Source organism: Haliotis rubra, unplaced genomic scaffold (genome assembly GCF_003918875.1).
Source record: "Haliotis rubra isolate DU_JTF1 unplaced genomic scaffold, ASM391887v1 Scf1109, whole genome shotgun sequence".
Classification (NCBI taxonomy): Eukaryota; Metazoa; Mollusca; class Gastropoda; order Lepetellida; family Haliotidae; genus Haliotis; species Haliotis rubra.
In genome coordinates, this window is record NW_025765014.1 from 257,280 (window position 1) to 279,212 (window position 21,933).

The window sequence follows — 21,933 nt, forward strand, 5'->3', positions numbered from 1 at the left end:
TGGAAAATCACTTCGTACAACATCAGTTGTTGTGGTGCATTTGCATCAAAATTACTTTTTCAATTTATTTGATCAGTTTTCCTCATCTAAGTGAGTGAATGAGTTTAGTTTTACCCCGCTTTTAGCAATAATCCAGCAATATCACAACGGGGGACACCAGAAATGGGCTTCACACATTGTACCCATGGGGGGAATAGAACCCGGGTCTTTAGTGTGACGAGCGGACGCTTTAACCACTAGGCTACTCCCACCGCCCCTTCCTCATCTAAACTTATCGATAGAGTCACTTGTTTGTTCACTTGTCTTACTTTGTCACCATGAAGTGTATGTATACAACGCTTCAGCCAATCTTCACCATGCTACTGTTCGGCACACTCCAGTGTGTCTTGGCTAATAAGCTCCAAACTCCATTCAAATGGATACAGTAAGTACACATTACCATTTGCTGCAGTGTTGTGTTATATCACATAGAAATCCTTTTTCTCCTAAAAACGGTAAATGACAGTGAATAGGTTTAGTATTGTTTACAATAAGACATATTGGTTCTTTTCCTTCCTCAATGAGATCACACACTCCAGCGATAACAGTGGGATATTAAAGGTTACATGTTCACTGACTCACTCAGCTGTTGATAGTGTGTGGATTCAGCATTGTTACAAATTAATGCAACAGGTCCTTGCTTATACTTACATAACACAGAGTAGATACAGGTTCAATGTACAAGCATTAACTCCGTTGTTGACAGTGATTTTGAAGAGGTGACAACTGTATTGATTCACTCCAGTACTGACAGTGAGTTGATCGAGATGGCATGACCTAAATTGTCCCGGTACTGTTCACTCTCGTTATACTTTATTATATTAAATTTGTCAGTGACCACTTGTCATTGTCATAATATATAATGCTATCAACATGGTAGAACATGTCAAATAATGTATTTTGTTAATTCACTGAATATTATATCAATTGCTGACAGGGCAGTGATAGAGAATAATTCATTTCCATATATCCATACGTACGTACAACCAATAATGATGACCTCGTAGTTTGGTTATTTCGAATAAAAACAACTGTTTTCAGATTGTAAAGGGGTAGCCGGACAATGCACGTGGATGCACTGACATTATAATACAATTGCTTAGATACAATCAAGAACTTCAACATATGCACAAACAATTTACAGCCCCTCAATAGTATATCAATAGAGTTTCAATCATAAAACCGTACTTACAATGTTTAAGTACAGTGTACATAAATCTGACTGATAGGTTTAAGCTTTTGTGTTGCAAATATCAGAAATCTTGCAGTAGGGTATGTATTCAAAATGATCAAAGCATCTGTAAGATGTTTTAGTCTTCCCATTCATTGTTGTACTTTGTTGCGGTCGTGTTTGTTTTTTAACAGTAATAGCGTTTCCAACCCATTTCACAGGATAAAGTCTGATATCTTTCAATAAAGTATAAGTAATCAATTATGTAATATTTATTTCAATGCGGTGTAACCAAAGTGAGAATGACCAGTCTTCAGACACATTACATTTGGGGGAAAGGGCAACTTGGCAAGCAGAAGCAAAACAACATCTGAACAGATATTGCTAAAATGATCAATCACCCCCGTCCCCTACACCAACCTGTTCTTGAGCTGATACTACTAATTTGTTTTGTTTGTGTTTGCAGTGAAGGAAGTTTCCAGCGAACCTATAGGTAAGTTTGTGTTTGACGAGCTTCGAAGTGCTGAACAAAATGCTCACTGCTCGCGACACGCTGTATACTGCATGTGATACAGGTTTAGAGCTTGAGTCATGTGATACTCACTGAAGTCAGTGTAGAAAGCTCATGCTCCTTAAACAAAATGATATAATTTACAAAACTGTAAGTAACGAGAAAATATTCGAAATTTCTTGATATTTAAATAACTTAAAATAATGAGTAAAAGCGTAAAATAATGAGGAAATATTTTACATTACAGGAACAGATTCAAATTAGAAAAGCTAGAAATTTTATGCAACATGAAAATAGTTGAAATTCGAAATTTTTGAAAAATCTTGAAATATGCGTTCTATCATTCAGATGTCGACAGCCCGGTGTGCAAGACAGTACGGAAAGGGCAAAGCTCAGGTAAATGAATCAATAACTCTGTTGGCACTTGTGCTCGTGTTTCGTGTACACCTGGCTGTTCCTCTCTTTGCACTCCTCCCTCGTAACAAATAGTGAACTGTGTAAATATTTTGATGATAGTTTGTTACACAACTTTTATATTTATAGGACATAAATTCTGCAAAAAAAATTTCTCAAGGTTATTTCATCTCGTCAGCCTATCACCACCTAATCAAAGACCACCACCAGTAATCCTTCCCTACCTCCTTTGTCCATCTGGCTTCCATGCTCCCTCCTTTGTGCTTGTAATCACAACTTTATATTGTACGTCAACTCATCAATTGTATAAACTCAACTCTAATCACAATCAATTACTCTGTACATCAACCTCCTCTGCTGTAATCACTTATCAAATATCCAATGTACATCAACCTTGTTAATTGTATATACTCACTATACAGCTATGTATATATTCTCCTTGCTTCAGTTGTTGTATCACTTGCTTGATAACGTTGTTAGTACTTACACCGAAACGTCGCACTCATTGCAATAAAGAAGTTGACTATCCATAGAAATCAGTTTTCCTTCAAAATGATATAGTTTACAAAACAGTAAGTAACAAGAAAATATTCGAAATTTCGTGATTTGTAAATAATAACAATGAGTAAAGGCGTGAAATAATGAGGAAATTATTGACATCACAGGAACAGAATCAGATTAGAAAAACTAGAAATTTGATGCAACATGAAAATAGTTGAAATTCGAAATTTTGGAAAATCTTGAAATATGCAGTTACTTCTTTGCGTTCTATCATTCAGGTTACCACGGCCCGGTGAGCGAGGCACGATGCAGACGGTGCGGCATAGGTAAATGAATCAGTAACTCTGTCGGCACTTGTGCACGTGTTTTGCGTACTCCTGGCTGTTCCTCTCTTTGCACTCCTCCCTCGTAATAGTGAACTGTAAATATTTTGATGATAGTTTGTTAAACAACTTTTATATTTTTAGGACATAAATTCTGCAACAAAAATCCGCTTTTGAGCCACACGGACTATACCAGTGGAACACACTGCTCATCAAACGCTGTATACTGCATTTGATATAAATTTAGAGCTTGGGTCATGTGAGTTATCTGTCTCATATTTTGCCAAATCGGCCATAAAGGCATTAATGGGAGTAATAGGAGTGTATTAGTGTGTTCGTGATTCTCAGAGCTATATTTCCAATTTGACGTGTATCGATAGAGTATTAAACATAAACCCGTACGTACGATGTGTATTTGTGCTTAAACCCATATCCGGAGTAGGTGTATATAAATCTGACTATTAATTATAAATATTCGTGTTGCAAATAAAAAAAACCTTGCATTAGGGTATGTGTTCAAAGGTATTAAAGCATCTGTAAGATGTTTTAGTTTTTCCATTATTCATTGTTGTACCTTTGTTGCGATGTTTTGGTATTTTTTAAAAACAGGAATAGCGTTTCTAACCTCTCAGCAACATTAATCCAACTTGGAAGAAAGGGCTGAGCAGAACGTATCCAGTGTATGACCATATTATACAGACTAACACTTAGTCCTGGAATATATATAAATATGATAGTAACAAATAAACCCATTTAATTTGGAAAGGAGTCCCAGTGAGAAGGGAGATTCAGAACGTGGGGAAATCTAGACTTGCTTCATTTGGGGCTTTTACTTTGTAGGGAGGGCTAGGCATTAGGGAAAATAATGTGGTTCAGGGACTGTGAGACAGACTACATCACACACAATGCTGTTCTTCTTGTGGCTTGAGATGGAATGTGAAATGGGAGGAAAGAAGTTACTCCCCTTATATACTCGTCTTAGGCACATAATTCTGAAATAAGCTCCTTGGACCACTTACCAGATCCTTCCGTCTCTATCTAGAATAAGACTAAATATAGTACGCACCTACCCCTTACTGAATCTACAGGTACAGCGTATGAAAGATGAAGCATTGCTGCACAAGGTATAACACTATCCCGCAACAATGTAGACGGAGACAGTGAAATAGAAGCACCAGTAGGAGAAGGAGGAGTGTATTAGTTTATTCGTGTTTCTCGGTGCTATGATATTTCCAGTTTGACGTATTCAAACACAAACCGGAACTTACGACGTTTATTGGTGCTTAAACTCATATCTTGAATACGGTGTATATATAGATCTGCTTAATGATTTTAAATCTTTTGTGTTGCAAATATCAGAAAGGTTGCAATAAGGTATGTGTTAAAAGTATTAAAGCATTTGTAAGATGTTTGAGTTTTGATATTATTTATTTGTTGTACCTTTGTTGTGATGCTGTTGCGCTTTTAACAGTAATAGCATTTCCAACCCATTCCATTGGAAAAAGCCTCATTTCTTTCAATAAAGTATAAGCAATCAATTATGTAATAGTAATTTCAATTCAATGTGACGAAAATGAGAATGACCCGTTTTCAGACACATTACATTTGGGGTAAAGGGCAAATTGGCAAGCAGAAGCAAAACAACATCTGAAGAGATATTGCTAAAATGATCAATCACCCCCGTCCCCTACATCAACCAGTTCTTGAGCTGATACTACTAATTTGTTTTGTTTGTGTTTGCAGGGATGATGGCTTCCAGTGTACCTAGAGGTAAGTTTGTGTTTGCCGAGCTTCGAAGTGCTGAACAAAATGTGGGTAATTACACATAACCAGTGGCACTCACTGCTCGCGACACGCTGTATACTGCATGTGATACAGGTTTAGAGCTTGAGTCATGTGAGCCATCTGCCTCATACTTTGCCAAATCAGCCATAAAGGCATAAATGGTTGATCGAATGGAAGGACGTCGATTTCTGTCATGGGATGTAGCTGTGTCTGCCTGTGCAGACCAAGCGAAAATACTAGGTACAGCATCGTTCATCAAATGGTCTTTTTCTTCTGTTCATGACTGTGTCAAAACTGAAAAGAAACATTATGGTAATTCTTGATTATTTAGATTATTTTTCGGAAATTGTGTTGTGTATGACACTGTTTATGATTTTAGCGGGACTACTTAATTATAGCAATAAAGACTAGGCCGCTAATATTCACCTCTCAGCAACCATATTCCAACATGGAAGAAAGGGTTAAGCAGAGTGTATTCAGGGTATGACCATCACATACAATGCTGTTCTTCTTGAGATGCAATGTGATATGGGAGGTAACAAGTAATTCTCCCTATATAATCCTCTAAGGAACATAATTCTGGAATAAGCTCATTGAAACAACTTCTGGATCCTCCTGTCTACATCTATAACAAGTAAAAAAAAAGCACGCCCCTACCCCTTACTCAGTATACACGTACAGTAAATAAAAGATGAAACATTGTTGCACGAGGTACAACACTGTCTCGTAACAATGTAGACAAAGAGAGTGAAATAGAATGTATTAGTGTATTCGTGATTCTAAGTGCTAAAATATTTTCTATTAGACGTATATGAATAGAGTTTCAAACACAAACCCGTACTATGTTTACTCTGACTGATAAGTTTTTAAATTTGGTGTTGCAAATATCAGAAAGCTTGCAATAGGGTATGTGTTAAAAGTATTAAAGCATTTGTAAGATGATTTAGTTTTCATATATTCGTCGTTGTACCTTTGTTGTGAGGTTGTTGGGTTTAAAAACCCATTCCATTGGGGAAAAGCCTAATTTCTTTCAATAAAGTATAAGTAGTCAATTATGTAATAGCTATTTCAATGCAATGTAAGTAAAATGAAAATGATCGGTATTGAGACACATTGCCTTTGGGGTAAAGGGCAAAGCGGCAAGCAGGAGCAAAACAACATCCGAACTGTTATTGTTAAAATGATCAATCCCGCTCCCGACAGCAACCAGTTCTTGAATTTCCGAAGAAGGTGTGAGTAACTACACATTACCAGTGACACACACTGCTCGGGACACGCTGTATACCGCATGTGATACAAGTTTAGGGCTTGAGTCATGTGATACAAGTTTAGAGCTTGAGTCATTTGATACTCACTGAAGTCAATGTAGAAAGTTCATGCTCCTAAAACAAAATGATATAGTTTACAAAACAATAAGTAACGAGAAAATATTCGAAATTTCGTGATTTGTAAATATTAACAATGAGTAAAAGCGTGAAATAATAAGGAAATTATTGACATCACAGGAACAGAATCAGATTAGAAAAACTAGAAATTTGATGCAACATGAAAATAGTTGAACTTCGAAATTTTGGAAAATCTTGAAATATGCAGTTACTTCTTTGCGTTCTATCATTCAGGTTACCACGGCCTGGTGAGCGAGACAGGATGGAGCCGGTACGGCATAGGTAAATGAATCAGTAACTCTGTCGGCACTTGTGCACGTGTTTTGCGTACTCCTGGCTGTTCCTCTCTTTGCACTCCTCCCTCGTAATAGTGAACTGTAAATATTTTGATGATAGTTTGTTACACAACTTTTATATTTTTAGGACATAAATTCTGCAAAAAAAAATTCGCTTTTGAGCCACACGGACTATACCAGTGGAACACACTGCTCATCACACGCTGTATACTGCATGTGATATAAATTTAGAGCTTGGGTCATGTGAGTCATCTGTCTCATATTTTGCCAAATCGGCCATAAAGGCATTAATGGGAGTAATAGGAGTGTATTAGTGTGTTCGTGATTCTCAGAGCTATATTTCCAATTTGACGTGTATCGATAGAGTATTAAACATAAACCCGTACGTACGATGTGTATTTGTGCTTAAACCCATATCCGGAGTACGGTGTATATAAATCTGACTATTAATTATAAATTTTCGTGTTGCAAATAAAAAAACCCTTGCATTAGGGTATGTGTTCAAAGGTATTAAAGCATCTGTAAGATGTTTTAGTTTTCCATTATTCATTGTTGTACCTTTGTTGTGATGTTTTGGAGTTTTTTTAAAACAGCGTTTTTAACCTATTTCATTAGAAAAAAAGCTTCATTTTTGCAATGAAGTATAAGTTATTTATTATGTAATAGTTCTTTAATACAATGTAACTAAAATGAGAATGGCCAGTCTTCAGACACATTACATTTGGTTCTAAGGGCAAATTGGCAAGCAGGAGCAAAACAACATCCGAACTGTTATTGCTAAAATGATCAATCCCGCCCCTACACCACCCAGTTCTTGAACTGATACTAGATCTTTGTTTGTGTTTGCAGAAATGCCTTTTCACATGGACCATTTCGGTAAGTTTGTGTTTGCAGAGCTTCGAACTGCCGAACAAGATGTATGACTACACATTACCAGTGACACACACTGCTCACGGTATGCTGTATACTGCATGTGATACAGGTTTAGAGCTTGGGTCATGTGAGTCATCTGTCTCATATTTTGCCAAATCGGCCATAAAGGCATTAATGGTTGATCGAACGGAAGCACGTCGATTTCTGTCACGTAGCTACACGTGTACAGACCAAGCGAAAATGGTGGGTACAGCATTCTTCCTCACGTGCTGTTTCCTTCTGTTCTCTGTGTCAAAATTGAGAAAAAAACCCAAAACATTCCGGTAATTCCTGATTATTTAAACTATTTTTCGAACTTTGTGATGTGTATGACATCTCTTGTGGCTTAAGATGTTATGTGAGATGGAAGGCAAGAGGTAATTTCCCTTATATACTCAGGCACATAATTCTGGAATAAACTCATAGGAGCACTTGCCAGATCCTTCTGTCTACATCTAAAACAAGTGTAAATATAGCACATCCCTTCCCCTTACTGAATCTACAGGTACAGTGTATGAAAGATGAAGCATTGGTGCACAGGGTATAACACTATCCCACAACAATGTAGACGGAGACAGTGAAATAGAAGCACCAGTGGGAGAAGGAGGAGTGTATTAGTTTATTCGTGATTCTCAGGGCTATATTTCCAATTTCACGTATATCAATAGAGTTTCAAAAACAAACTCGCACTTACGGTGTTTATTGATACTTAAACTCAATCTGGAGTACCATGTACATAAATCTAATTAATAAATATCAGAAAGCTTGCAAAGGTTATGTGTTCAAAAGTATAATAATATATCTGTAAGATGTTTCAGTTTTTCCATTATTTATTGTTGTACCTTTGTTGCAATGTTCTTGGGGTTTTTTAAAACAATAATAACGTTTCCAACCCATTCCATTGGAACAAGCCTCATTTCTGTCATTCAAGTATAAGTAATCAATTATTATGTTGTTTTTTTTTCAATGCAATATAAGTAAAATAAAAATGACCAGTCTTTAGACATATTACATTTGGGGGAAAGGGCAAATTTGCAGGCAGAAGCAAAGCAACAGCTGAATAGTACTTATTGCTAAAATGATCAATCCCGCCCCCTACACCAAACAGTTCTTGAACTGATAATACTAAGATGTTTCGTTTGTGTTTGCAGGAATGCTTCGTCACTGGGACGATTTCGGTAAGTTTGTGTTTGCAGAGCTTCGAATTGCGAACAAGATGCGTGACTACACATTACCAGTGACACACACTGCTCGCGACACGCTGTATACTGCATGGGATACAAGTTTAGAGCTTGAGTCATGTGATACTCACTGAAGTCAATGTAGAAAGTTCATGCTCCTAAAACAAAATGATATAGTTTACAAAACAATAAGAAACGAGAAAATATTCGAAATTTCGTGATTTGTAAATATTAACAATGAGTAAAAGCGTGAAATAATGAGGAAATTATTGACATCACAGGAACAGAATCAGATTAGAAAAACTAGAAATTTGATGCAACATGAAAATAGTTGAACTTCGAAATTTTGGAAAATCTTGAAATATGCAGTTACTTCTTTGCGTTCTGTCATTCAGGTTACCATGGCCTGGTGAGCGAGGCACGATGCAGACGGTGCGGCATAGGTAAATGAATCAATAACTCTGTCGGCACTTGTGCACGTGTTTTGCGTACTCCTGGCTGTTCCTCTCTTTGCACTCCTCCCTCGTAATGGTGAACTGTAAATATTTTGATGATAGTTTGTTAAACAACTTTTATATTTTTAGGACATAAATTCTGCAAAAAAAATTCGCTTTTGAGCCACACGGACTATACCAGTGGAACACACTGCTCATCAAACGCTGTATACTGCATTTGATATAAATTTAGAGCTTGGGTCATGTGAGTCATCTGTCTCATATTTTGCCAAATCGGCCATAAAGGCATTAATGGGAGTAATAGGAGTGTATTAGTGTGTTCGTGATTCTCAGAGCTATATTTCCAATTTGACGTGTATCGATAGAGTATTAAACTTAAACCCGTACGTACGATGTGTATTTGTGCCTAAACCCATATCCGGAGTACGGTGTATATAAATCTGACTATTAATTATAAATTTTCGTGTTGCAAATATAAAAAAACTTGCATTAGGGTATGTGTTCAAAGGTATTAAAGCATCTGTAAGATGTTTTAGTTTTTCCATTATTCATTGTTGTACCTTTGTTGTGATGTTTTGGAGTTTTTTTAAAACAGCGTTTTTAACCTATTTCATTAGAAAAAAAGCTTCATTTTTGCAATGAAGTATAAGTTATTTATTATGTAATAGTTCTTTAATACAATGTAACTAAAATGAGAATGGCCAGTCTTCAGACACATTACATTTGGTTCTAAGGGCAAATTGGCAAGCAGGAGCAAAACAACATCCGAACTGTTATTGCTAAAATGATCAATCCCGCCCCCTACACCACCCAGTTCTTGAACTGATACTAGATCTTTTGTTTGTGTTTGCAGAAATGCCTTTTCACATGGACCATTTCGGTAAGTTTGTGTTTGCAGAGCTTCGAACTGCCGAACAAGATGTATGACTACACATTACCAGTGACACACACTGCTCACGGTATGCTGTATACTGCATGTGATACAGGTTTAGAGCTTGGGTCATGTGAGTCATCTGTCTCATATTTTGCCAAATCGGCCATAAAGGCATTAATGGTTGATCGAACGGAAGCACGTCGATTTCTGTCACGTAGCTACACGTGTACAGACCAAGCGAAAATGGTGGGTACAGCATTCTTCCTCACGTGCTGTTTCCCTTCTGTTCTCTGTGTCAAAATTGAGAAAACAAACCCAAAACATTCCGGTAATTCCTGATTATTTAAACTATTTTTCGAACTTTGTGATGTGTATGACATCTCTTGTGGCTTGAGATGTTATGTGAGATGGAAGGCAAGAGGTAATTTCCCTTATATACTCAGGCACATAATTCTGGAATAAACTCATAGGAACACTTGCCAGATCCTTCTGTCTACATCTAAAACAAGTGTAAATATAGCACATCCCTTCCCCTTACTGAATCTACAGGTACAGTGTATGAAAGATGAAGCATTGGTGCACAGGGTATAACACTATCCCACAACAATGTAGACGGAGACAGTGAAATAGAAGCACCAGTGGGAGAAGGAGGAGTGTATTAGTTTATTCGTGATTCTCAGGGCTATATTTCCAATTTCACGTATATCAATAGAGTTTCAAAAACAAACTCGCACTTACGGTGTTTATTGATACTTAAACTCAATCTGGAGTACCATGTACATAAATCTAATTAATAAATATCAGAAAGCTTGCAAAGGTTATGTGTTCAAAAGTATAATAATATATCTGTAAGATGTTTCAGTTTTTCCATTATTTATTGTTGTACCTTTGTTGCAACGTTGTTTTTGTTTTTAAAAAACAATAATAGCGTTTCCAACCCATTCCATTGGAACAAGCCTCATTTCTGTCATTCAAGTATAAGTAATCAGTTATTATGTTTGTTTTTTTTCAATGCAATATAAGTAAAATAAGAATGACCAGTCTTTAGACATATTACATTTGGGGGAAAGGGCAAATTTGCAGGCAGAAGCAAAGCAACAGCTGAATAGTACTTATTGCTAAAATGATCAATCCCGCCCCTACACCAAACAGTTCTTGAACTGATAATACTAAGATGTTTTGTTTGTGTTTGCAGGAATGCCTCTTCACTGGGACGATTTCGGTAAGTTTGTGTTTGCAGAGCTTCGAATTGCCGAACAAGATGCGTGACTACACATTACCAGTGACACACACTGCTCGCGACACGCTGTATACTGCATGTGATACAAGTTTAGGGCTTGAGTCATGTGATACTCACTGAAGTCAGTGTAGAAAGCTCATGCTCCTAAAACAAAATGATATGAACAAAATGAATGAACAAAAACTCGAAGTTTCGTGATTTTTAAATAACTTAAAACAAAGAGTAAAAGATTGAAATAATAATAAAATACTTGACATTGCATGAAAAGCATCCAATTAGAAAAACTAGATTTGTTTCCTTATCCTGACTCATGCTTATTTGCTTTCTCATTCCTCTCTTCCGAACGGTTAAGTGGAAACTTGAATCCCTTCAATTCCTTGAAGCGAACTTACAATCACTCACCCTCGAGTTACCTCCCTTTTCCCGCCAACGGCACCCACGTGACCTATGCATGTCCTCACCCTGACATCTATCGCCCTAGCGGACGGTTGGGCGGTTTCTTCAATGTCCCTTCGCGGCTTATAACTCAATTCTTTGGTGCTAAGTTCTTTATCATAATTGTAACAAAACTTGTATATATTATATCAAATTAATTCACATTTTCACCCCGTTACAGGTGACTTTTTGTTTACATTTTAGAATGTAAACATTGCCTTCATCACGTCTCAGCGCTTGATTCACACCTTGGGTGTTCTTCTATAGCTGGTTCAGGGTTTGGCTATTCCTTTGATGCTTGGCTACTGTATATAATCAAATAATTTTGAATTTTATGACTTCATATTGTGTTTGAAACGTGATTATTTCCTTGTAAACTTTTCACATTTGAGTTGAAACTTTGACACTAAAGTCACACAACCTGTCGTCAGGTCCAGCTAGCCTGCGTTGACAAAGGTGGTGCAGTCTCTGGTGTTGTGAGTTGTGGCGGCCTACATCTACTGATAACCGTATCCTGTATCTACGAGCTGAGCTCTCAGTCGAGGTCTGCGCCATCTCCCGTACTGAAGGAAGTAACTCTATCTACCTCAAGTAAGAGGAAGCCTCCTCCGGCAGAGAGTTGGTCGCAGTATAAGAAGTATCAGCTGTCTCCTTCAGTGAAGCAGTCGTCATCATCCAGGCCATCTTCTAGATCGTCACAGTCAGCGGAGTCTTCGAGGTCGTCGCATCATCCCTCTACGCAGCGATCTTCGAGAGACCTCTCAGCACCTTGTACTAAAGCAGCTGTCTCCAACTATCCCGACCCTCCAGTTGGAGGTCTTCCTTGAGTCTTTGCAGAGGTCTTCCACGGTTGCTAACCGGTCAGCGAGATCAGACGTACTTCGTCGCCGATGTCGTCATTGCAGTCTACCACTTGCAGCACTGCTGTTAGATCATTGGGGTCGGTGAACCCTCTTGCTAGCTGTCAACCAATGCCGTTGCAGACCCAGTTGCAGCAGCAGTCAGCCGAGACCCCCGTTAGCGTTTGAGAATGCTACCCTGTTGCAGATGTCTGCAGATGAGTCCGTTGCAGTCGTCCAACAGCAGCGTATGTTGACCAACGCAGAGGCTTTCCACGCAGACAACTTCGTTGACATCATCATTCGGCGGGTGGTCCAGGCCATGGAGAAGAGGTTTGACCTGGAGAAAAAGCAGACGACTCTCGATGGCAGCATTGCAGAGGGCGAGGTGGAAGTATCACGTTTCAGTCCGAGGAGCAATGCAGACTGGTCCTTGCTGCATCATCAGCAGTCAACGCAGATGACACACAACCGGGTCCGGCATTTGATGAAGGGCATCATGCTGAGGGCGAAGCCTACATCTACACTGATGCTGAGGTACTGTCTTGGGTGGCTGACGGCCCTGATATCCCAACCAGAAACTCCAACCCGGCCGAGACGTACTCTATGCGGGAAGATAACTTCGACTCAATCACCATCCCGCCGATGAAGCCCATCGCCCACATAGCAGACAATCTGAAGACAGCGTTCGGCAGGGAATCGAAGACGCAGGGGCAGCACATTCCACCGTTTAGCGCACGAGGGTTCCGACATCACCACTTCACCAAGGAGCCTGAAGTAGATGAGGACTTCTACCATCAACGATGATCCTGTCTACGCTCGTCTAGCAGCGTAAAGACCACTTGGCCTCTACGAGCATCACACTACCACGATGCCACTTGGCCTCTACGGGCACTACCACGACGTCAGGGATTGCTGAGTTCCTGTACATGGCCGGAGGTCTACACCAACCCTCTCCTGTGGAAACCCTGGACAATGCCCACTCTGTTTGACGGCAGCATCCGGCGGTTATTCAACGACTTTATGTTGATCAAGTCCCTCCAGATGAAGAACATGTTTTGACAGTCATCTCAGCGTAGTCAGTGATGGTCCTGCTTTTCCGGCATAAAGCGTTCCAAGGAGAAAAAAATCCAGTAGTACGGGGCGGCAACTCGGGGTCTTTTCGTCGCTCCAGTAACAACAGAAGCTACTCCGGCCGTGGGCGCTTTTCCGGCGGCGCTCGGAGGTCCTGTCATTGATATGCAGAGTCAGAACGACTGGTCCCTTCCACCTCCAGCAGCTCCTGTACAACCGTCAACCGTGAGTGGACGTCTGAATCTCTACTTTTGGAAAATTGGAGAGTACTACAACACGACTACGTCATTGAAGTTCTAGGAGAGGGCTACAGACGACATCAACCTGAGGATGAGGGCCCGCCACATCTCAGGGGCGAAGAACGACTTAGCCGACGCCTTATCCTGTTCGGTCGGGCCGTCTCCCACAGTGTGGATGCTGCATCCAGAGGCGTTCCAGTTGTTGACAGCAGAACTCGGCCATCCTCTTATCGACCTGTTTGCAACCCGTTTCAACCACCAGGTGACAACGTTCATCTCGTCAGTGCCAGATCCGCTAGCATGGGCTGTCGACTCCCTGGGAGGGACTAAACACTTACGCGTTCCATCAACTGATCCTGCTACCGCAAGTACTATGCAAGATCATACAAGTGACTTTGCTCGCGCCTTACTGGTGGGCGAGATCCTGCTTTCCAGACCTCATAGAGCAGCACGGTGAGCCAGCACTACAACTTCCCTGATTGGCCAAATCTACTCGTCCACCCTCACACCAAGCTATAGCACGGCGTTCCAGAAGCGTACCAGCTACAGGTATGGAGCATATTACGCACTGCTTACAGAGACGTGGGTACTCCACCAGAGCAGCCAAGGCAGTGACACTGGCCTTATGTCGATCTACATGTAACCTGTATGACGACAAGTGGAGAAGTTTCGACCAGTATGCTGTTTCTCAGGGGTTCACGGCCAGAAACAAGTAGCAGACTACCTGTGTCACCTGAGGTATACTAGACATCTGAAGGGCTCTACACTGTCTACTTACCTGGCGGAGATCAGCTCGGTCATCACCATTCCCCCAGGTATGAAGTTGACTAAGGTTCCTGAACTCGTCGCGTTGCTGAAATCCTTCAAGTTGGAAGACCAGCAGCAGAAGTTTAGAGCTCCAACATGGGATCTCAACGTAGTGTTGCAGCACCTCATCAGTGATGTATACGAGCCGTTGACGCAAACAACATTTGAGTTGCTAACTCAAAAGACGCTGTTCCTCCTCGCCTTAGCTACTGCGGCCAAGATGTCAGAGATACACGCCCTAGACTTTGACCGTACGAGATTCGATTACGGAGAGCATGCTGCAGTCCATCTAGGCCTAATGCTTGGAAAATGCTATTGTTTGATCATGGTTGATATTTCAGATTCAAAACTCATATATAATCATTCATACCACCTCGACCTAATAAGGCATATGAATAATCACGATATACTTTTCCCTAATCATAATGATTACTCGTAAAATATCGAAAAACTTAGAAAACATTCCATGGTAGGAACACTTCAAAGAAACAAACTATACTGTGACCCCCCTGGCAGGCAGACAGGGTAACAGCGTTATGTAACGCACAGGCAGTGCATGTCAGGGACCGTCTCAAAATATCAAGTGTCAGTATCACTGCTGGTCGAGGAATTACAACAGGAGCAACTCGGCTGACGTTAGTGCCGTCCCGCAGACGGTATTCGTCCTCGATTTTGAGAACACGGTCTTCAGCCTTTTGCCACATGTCAGGAGTAATTCTCGCAAAAGAAACATACACAAGCTCTTTAACGTCTGAAAGCGTTAATGTGGTATTATTGCGAGCAATAAAATTCTTAAAGGTCCCCCAGATCAGCTCGATGGGGTTGAGCTCACAGTGCCGTACTGGTGTACGCAGAACTATGTGGCCTTGTTTCGCAGCTTGTTCGCCAGTGATGTAGTGGCTTGGCTTTTTGTGCTGCCGGATTGTTTCCATGAGCTGGGGTTTTGTTTCTGATTGCCTGTAGGGCAAGTTACAGGAAGTTAGAAAATCCTGCAACTGAGCCTTGAGATTGCTCATGGTGGATGTGATGGTACCAGTGACACGCAGACTATGGTTGCTGGCCTTATCCAAAATGATAACGCTTGGTTCGTCCAGCTGCGGTGAAAGGTGATGTTCGAACCAATCCAAAAATACCTGCCCATCTATTTCGCTATTATTCCTATTTTTAAAAATGGTAATGTAAATGCTCCAGAAAACTATAGACCTATAACAAGATTAGAAGTTTCAGGGAAAATATTCTCTAAAATTATTTGTTCCAGACTGACCGAATGGGTGACACATGAAAACATTATTACACAAGAACAGGCTGGGTTTAGGAAAGGCTACCAAACTGTCGATAATATTTTCATAATTAATGCTGTCATAAAAAAGTACTTGTCGTTATATCGGGGTAGGCTATATTGAGCCTTCATCGATTTCAAGTCTGCTTTTGATTCTTTGGGTTGGCAACATTAAAGGTCGAATGCACAGGTTAATAAGTAATATGTATACACATGTTAAAGCTTGTGTCTCTCTTGGTGGTGGATATGCAGACTTCTTTGATTGTGCATATGGGGTTCATCAGGGATGCCAGCTCTCGCGGTTTCTGTTCTCATTCTTTATTAACGATATTGTTCACATCCTGAGTGAAGACAATCAGTGGTGCATATCCATAGGTGTTGTTCAGCTATTTTGCAGATGACATTACTATTATTGATAGCACTGTTAAAGGATTACAAAGGAGACTATACAAGTTGTGTTTGTATTGTAATAAGTGGCAACTTCTCGTCAATACTAATAAAAGTAAAGTAATTGTTTTCAGGAAAGGGGGGCGTCTAAGATCTTATGAGAGGTTCAGGTTTAATGGTAAATCCCTAGAAGTGGTTAGTACATACAAATGTCTCGGTGTCCACTTGGCTAGCTCGGGTTCTTGGCATATGACTCAGAAAACTCTTGCTCCACAAGGTCTCAAAGTCTTGCAGTATCTGAAGTCTAAGATCTCTCAGTTTGATAAACTACCGTTTGATGTTTTATTTCATATTTTTTATGTGAAAATCTTACCTGTGCTTACATATGGCAGTGAAATTTGGGGATTCCATCCGGCACCAGATATTGAGGCTTTCCAGAATAGATTCTGTAAAGGCCTACTACATCTCAGTAGATCAACTCCCAATATTGTAGCTCGTGGAGGGGCGGTGGGGTAGTATAGTGGTGAAAGACCCGGGTTCGAATCCCCACATGGGTACAATGTGTGAAGCCCATTTCTGGTGTCCCCCGCCGTGATGTAGCTGGAATATTGCTAAAAGCGGCGTAAAACCAAACTCAGTCAGTCAGTCAGTTGCTCGTGGAGAGCTTGGGCGATATTCCATCAAGGTTAATCACTATGTCAAGATTATCAAGTATTGGGTTAGATTACTCTATCAAGAAAATAATATTATACTACATCATGTTTATCAGTAAGAAACATGCATAGCGAACAAGGGTATTGATTGTTGGGCTTTTCGAGTTAAAACTCTCCTCTTTGAATCTGGATTTGGGTCGGTGTGGACCGATCAACGGGTTAACAGCATTCCTTCCTTTATTCAATCGTTCAAGCAGAGGTGTGTTTATATTGATAACCAGCGGTGGTTCAAAAGTTTAATCAGTACTCTAAATTATCCCTATATCAGTCAGTTAAACTGCTGTGGTTTTTTAAAGTTATCTATCTAGTATATCAGTGAAAATCTATCGCTCTGCACTTTGTTTAATCATTGCTTAATGACTGAAATAGGGAGGAAACTGGGGTTAAAGAGAGAGGAACGCCTATGTCCGCTATGTATTGTTCCAGCTGTAGAAACAGAAGTGCCCATTTTATAACGAATTAAGACAATCATTATTACCAGGATATTATTGGCAATTTCCATCAGAACATAAGTTATATTTACTTTTAACATCAGATAATGTATGTACCATTGAATGTCTAGGAAAGTACGTATTCCTTGCAATGAAAAAACTTAAATTGTTTGTGTCACCAACTTAACCACGACTATTATTATACCACCTGTCAACTGTGCGGCGCTCCTTCAACATTTATATCTTTGTGAGATCGGGCCGTTTCCCTGTATCTCACAAGTTATCTAAAACTAAACAATAACAAAATATGACCAACAAGTCTGACTGCAGTTCAAGAGTCTTTATTGTAAAAGGCAAGAATCATTATCGTCAGTATATATTGATAATCAATAAATTATTAACATCGTCAGTATATATTGATAATCAATAGATTATTAACATCGTCAGTATATAATGATAATCAATAGATTATTAACATCGCCAGTATATATTGATAATAAAACACATATTTTAGCAATGATAACATTGTTATAAATTACATTTATGTCTGAAGTATATTACAATTACACAAACAGAACTACCTAAATGATATCATGGAAATAGCAAGTTACATATACAAGACAAAGTCTAATACATGTATTTCAAATCATAACTTATACTGCATGTCGAAATAGAACTTTATTAAGTATGCACGTTGCATAAACAAGAGTTACCTATGAATATTTAATCAAACGTAAGTTTAAAATACTCAAAGTACAAAGTACAAGTCCAACATCAATTTAGTAACCTGTCGTAAATAAAATGCAAGTCAAGTAATACAAAATACATGAAAAGTAGAATGCAAGGTCTTACCTAAACAATAACAAAATATGACCAACAAGTCTGACTGCAGTTCAAGAGTGAAGATGAGGAGATGATACGCCGTATTTATATGCAAGGAACATGAAGTCAAACCTGTTGGGGTAAGACCCTCGGCAATGTTTCTCAACGACGCTTTGGTAACAGCAAAATGAAACAATACAGTAGTATGACCTCACTAGCTTGGTCGGAAGATAATGGGATACTGACAAGAAAGTGATGGCCGGGGGATATGTTAATCAGCTGCGTACGCCGTGGTAGTTGCTTTGACAAACAGAGAGAAGTGGTGGGATATCATTTATGTTTATGGGGTGTGTTTACCTTTGCCGGATATCCATGTTACAATGAATTTTATGAAGTAACATTTAATATACAAATATATGAAATGTATGAATTGTCTTTATTTGAAACAGTATAAAAAATTGTATAAAACATAGCTCACATTGTTACTCTATAACATTTGTACAATGCACAGTATAATGGGCCTGTGGCCCCGCTACTGCAATAAAGTCATTCATTCATTCATTTCGCTATGGTAATCGCCATCAGATTTCGTGGCCTCAAAAACAAAGTCACAACGCCCAATCAGTCCCTTGCTACGGGTACCAGCATGCAAGATGATCAGGCGTCTGCCTTTGCCTGATTGGTAACACCGGTGCCTTGGAACAATCTAAAGGACGCCTAATCCCATCGGTTGAGTGATTTTTATTACACCAGGTTTCATCAAGGTATATAATTTGAAACCCCAAATTGCGGTATTCTTCAACTGTTCTGAGATAAGCTGATCGCATGGACAGGATTGTGTACTTTTCTCTAAACACAGCTCTGTCATCTCCCCTTTTGGTGTACCTGAACCCCATTTCTACCAGAGCTACAATAAGTGTTGTTTTCGAGACCTTTATTGTATCTTTGATCTCATCTTAGCACACGTCGGTGGGAGTTTGCGTTCATACAGTTTATAAACTGCATGGCGTATGACACCCTTATCAAAGCTATCCAGTTTGTGTTTCCTACCTGGTTTTGATTGATTTAGGTAACTGATTTGTTTACAACTTTGTAAACCTGACTATATGTCAAATTAAGGGCTTTACACATTCTATAGTAAACCCTGTCATAGCTGACGAGAGGTTTCCCCCTTTGTTTCTCCAGTATGAAATACTGGTATAAATTTGAAATTAATTGTTCTGTAAAAATATCATGTTGCCAGTTCAATGCTCATTCACGAAGTGAAACTTCTATGGGTGAACAAGATTATCTATGCGATTTGAATTAAGACTTTTTTAAGTAATTATTTTGAATATAACTACTACAAGAGTTCCATATTTTTCACATATCGATGTTAAAACCCCCCAACTTTTTACAATCATTAATGTAATTTAATTAGTGCAGGCTATATGAATAATTAGTCTGTATTTCAAAACTACAGTTTGTACTTAGAATATTTACGGATGTTGTTAAAACGTCAAAATTTCCTCCTGTGAAGTGCATTTTTTAATCGGAGCTTTAATATCCAACTAAGTAGAGTTGTACATGTATCATTTATGTGCTTTTATCTTGTGTCAAATTCATCATATTGATCTTGAAACCCAAAAGCATTTTCCAAGCATTTCCGGCCTTACTTTAAGAACCAGCTGCCGGGGCAACCAGATCGTCAGTTCTCCTTTCCGGCTTTATCTAACATCCTACCTCCAGATGACACACACGACTTGTCCTTGTGTCCGGTCAGAGCACTGAGGGTCTACCTAAATAGAACTGCTGAGAGGAGAAGGAAGTTCAAGCGTCTCCTCATCCCGCTGTCTCCCGCCTCGACAGTAGACGTATCTCGGACGACCATCTCGTTTTGGATCAGAGCGGTGATCCTAAGAGCCTAAACAGAAGCAGGGTTACAGTCTTCTACAGCATCCAACCCCCACGAAGTTAGAGCACTAGCTTCGACACTCGACCCACCACCTATTCTGTTGGATTCGGTAAACAAATAAGCATGAGTCAGGACAAGGAAAAATATGTAATTTTTATGATAAAATTGATATGTTATACTTATCCTGACTCATGAGATGAAGCCCTCCCAACCGTCCCATCTCATCACTCGGGCTTCCCTGTAAGCTTATATGGGGGTACGTTCGGAGAGAGTGAGGACAAGGCATGCAGAGGTCACGTGGGTGCCTTTGGCGGGAAAACGGAGGTAACTCGAAGGTGAGTGATTGTACGTTCGCTTCAAGGAATTGAAGGGATTCAATTTTCCACTAAATTGTTCGGAAGATAGGATTTAGAAAGCAAATAAGCAAGAGTCAGGATAAGTATAAAATATCAATTTTATCATGAAAATTACATAGTTGATTGATGCAACAATAAAATAGTCGAAATTCGAAAATTTGGAAATAAATCTTGAAATATGCAGTTACTTCTTTGCGTTCTATCATTTAGGTTTCAACTGAAATGTATGCGCGAGTACTCTGGTGAATTAATATATAACTTCTAACAACTTCAAAAATATTTATCAACTCACGCCAAAAAACACTTACACAACAATGCAGGAATTGAGTAGAATATCATAGCATAGAATCTATAGAGCTTGGTGAAAAGTAGCGTTAACAGCACACAGTATCGAGGTACTACCGAAACTACCGATCCCCTAAACTACAAACACCCCTACACCCTAGCCCACTAACAGGGGATGTGGCGTAGCCTAGTGGTTAAAGCGATCGCTTGTCACGCTCAAAACTCGGGTTCGATCCCCCACATGGGTACAATGTGTGAAACCCATTTCTGGTGTCCTTCGCCGTGATATTGCTGGAATGTTGCGAAGAGCGGAGAAAATAAACATACTAACTCACTCACTTCCCCACCGACATACGTGCTTTGTGACAAGTCAACCCGTCTTACTTTCTTCCGACCTGGCCGTCACCATGCTAAGGTCATGTTTGTATCAATCAATTTAATTGAGAATAGTAAACTATATATTTCACCTTCAGTCTATGTGGCTTTTTTATCGATTTGGATATTAAACATACTGCATCTTTGAATAATACATCTACTATTTCAGATATGTCAACTTTGTGTTACAGTGACGACAAATCCCAGATCTTATTGAAACCCCCGGGAAATCCGCGACCTCTGTGATGCCAGCAGGTGGGGGTATCTGGAGACTGTGAAGCAGCTGCTTGAAGGTCAGGCTGACATCAACTGTAGAGGGCTGCGGAACCTGACACCGGAGATGTGGGCAGCATGGCGGGGGCATAGAAAAGTGGTAGAGTTCCTAGTAAGCAGACGAGCTGATACGTCACTAGTGACTGACAATGAAAGTACTCAAAGAAGAGTGTGGACATTGGCGCTAGGATCATATCTCGAATGACAGCAGCAGAAGTGGCGAGTGCTAATGGCCATCAAAAAGTGAGGGATCTCCTGCTGTCCTTTAGGGGATGACTTGTGTGCATGCGATCTCTTAAGTCGCCTCTTACGACAAGCATGGGTTGCTGAAAACCAATTCCAACCCGGATCTTCACGGGTTAGAGAAATATAGTACAGTCAACAAAGTTTATAAAAAACACGCTCGTAGCGAATTGCTTTGGCGCCCTAGGCATATGCTGTCGACATGCACATAACGAAGTACGGTTATAACGAACTAATAGGGTCCATTTAAGGTTCTTTATAACGGTAGTTTCTGAAAGTTTTTTTGTTACCTTTTAGTATTTGGAACTCGGCACGATCAGGTACGAATCTTGTTGGCTGATGTAGGGTATTGATGCTGCATAAAGTGTGCATAAAAACCCAACCCCATAATTCA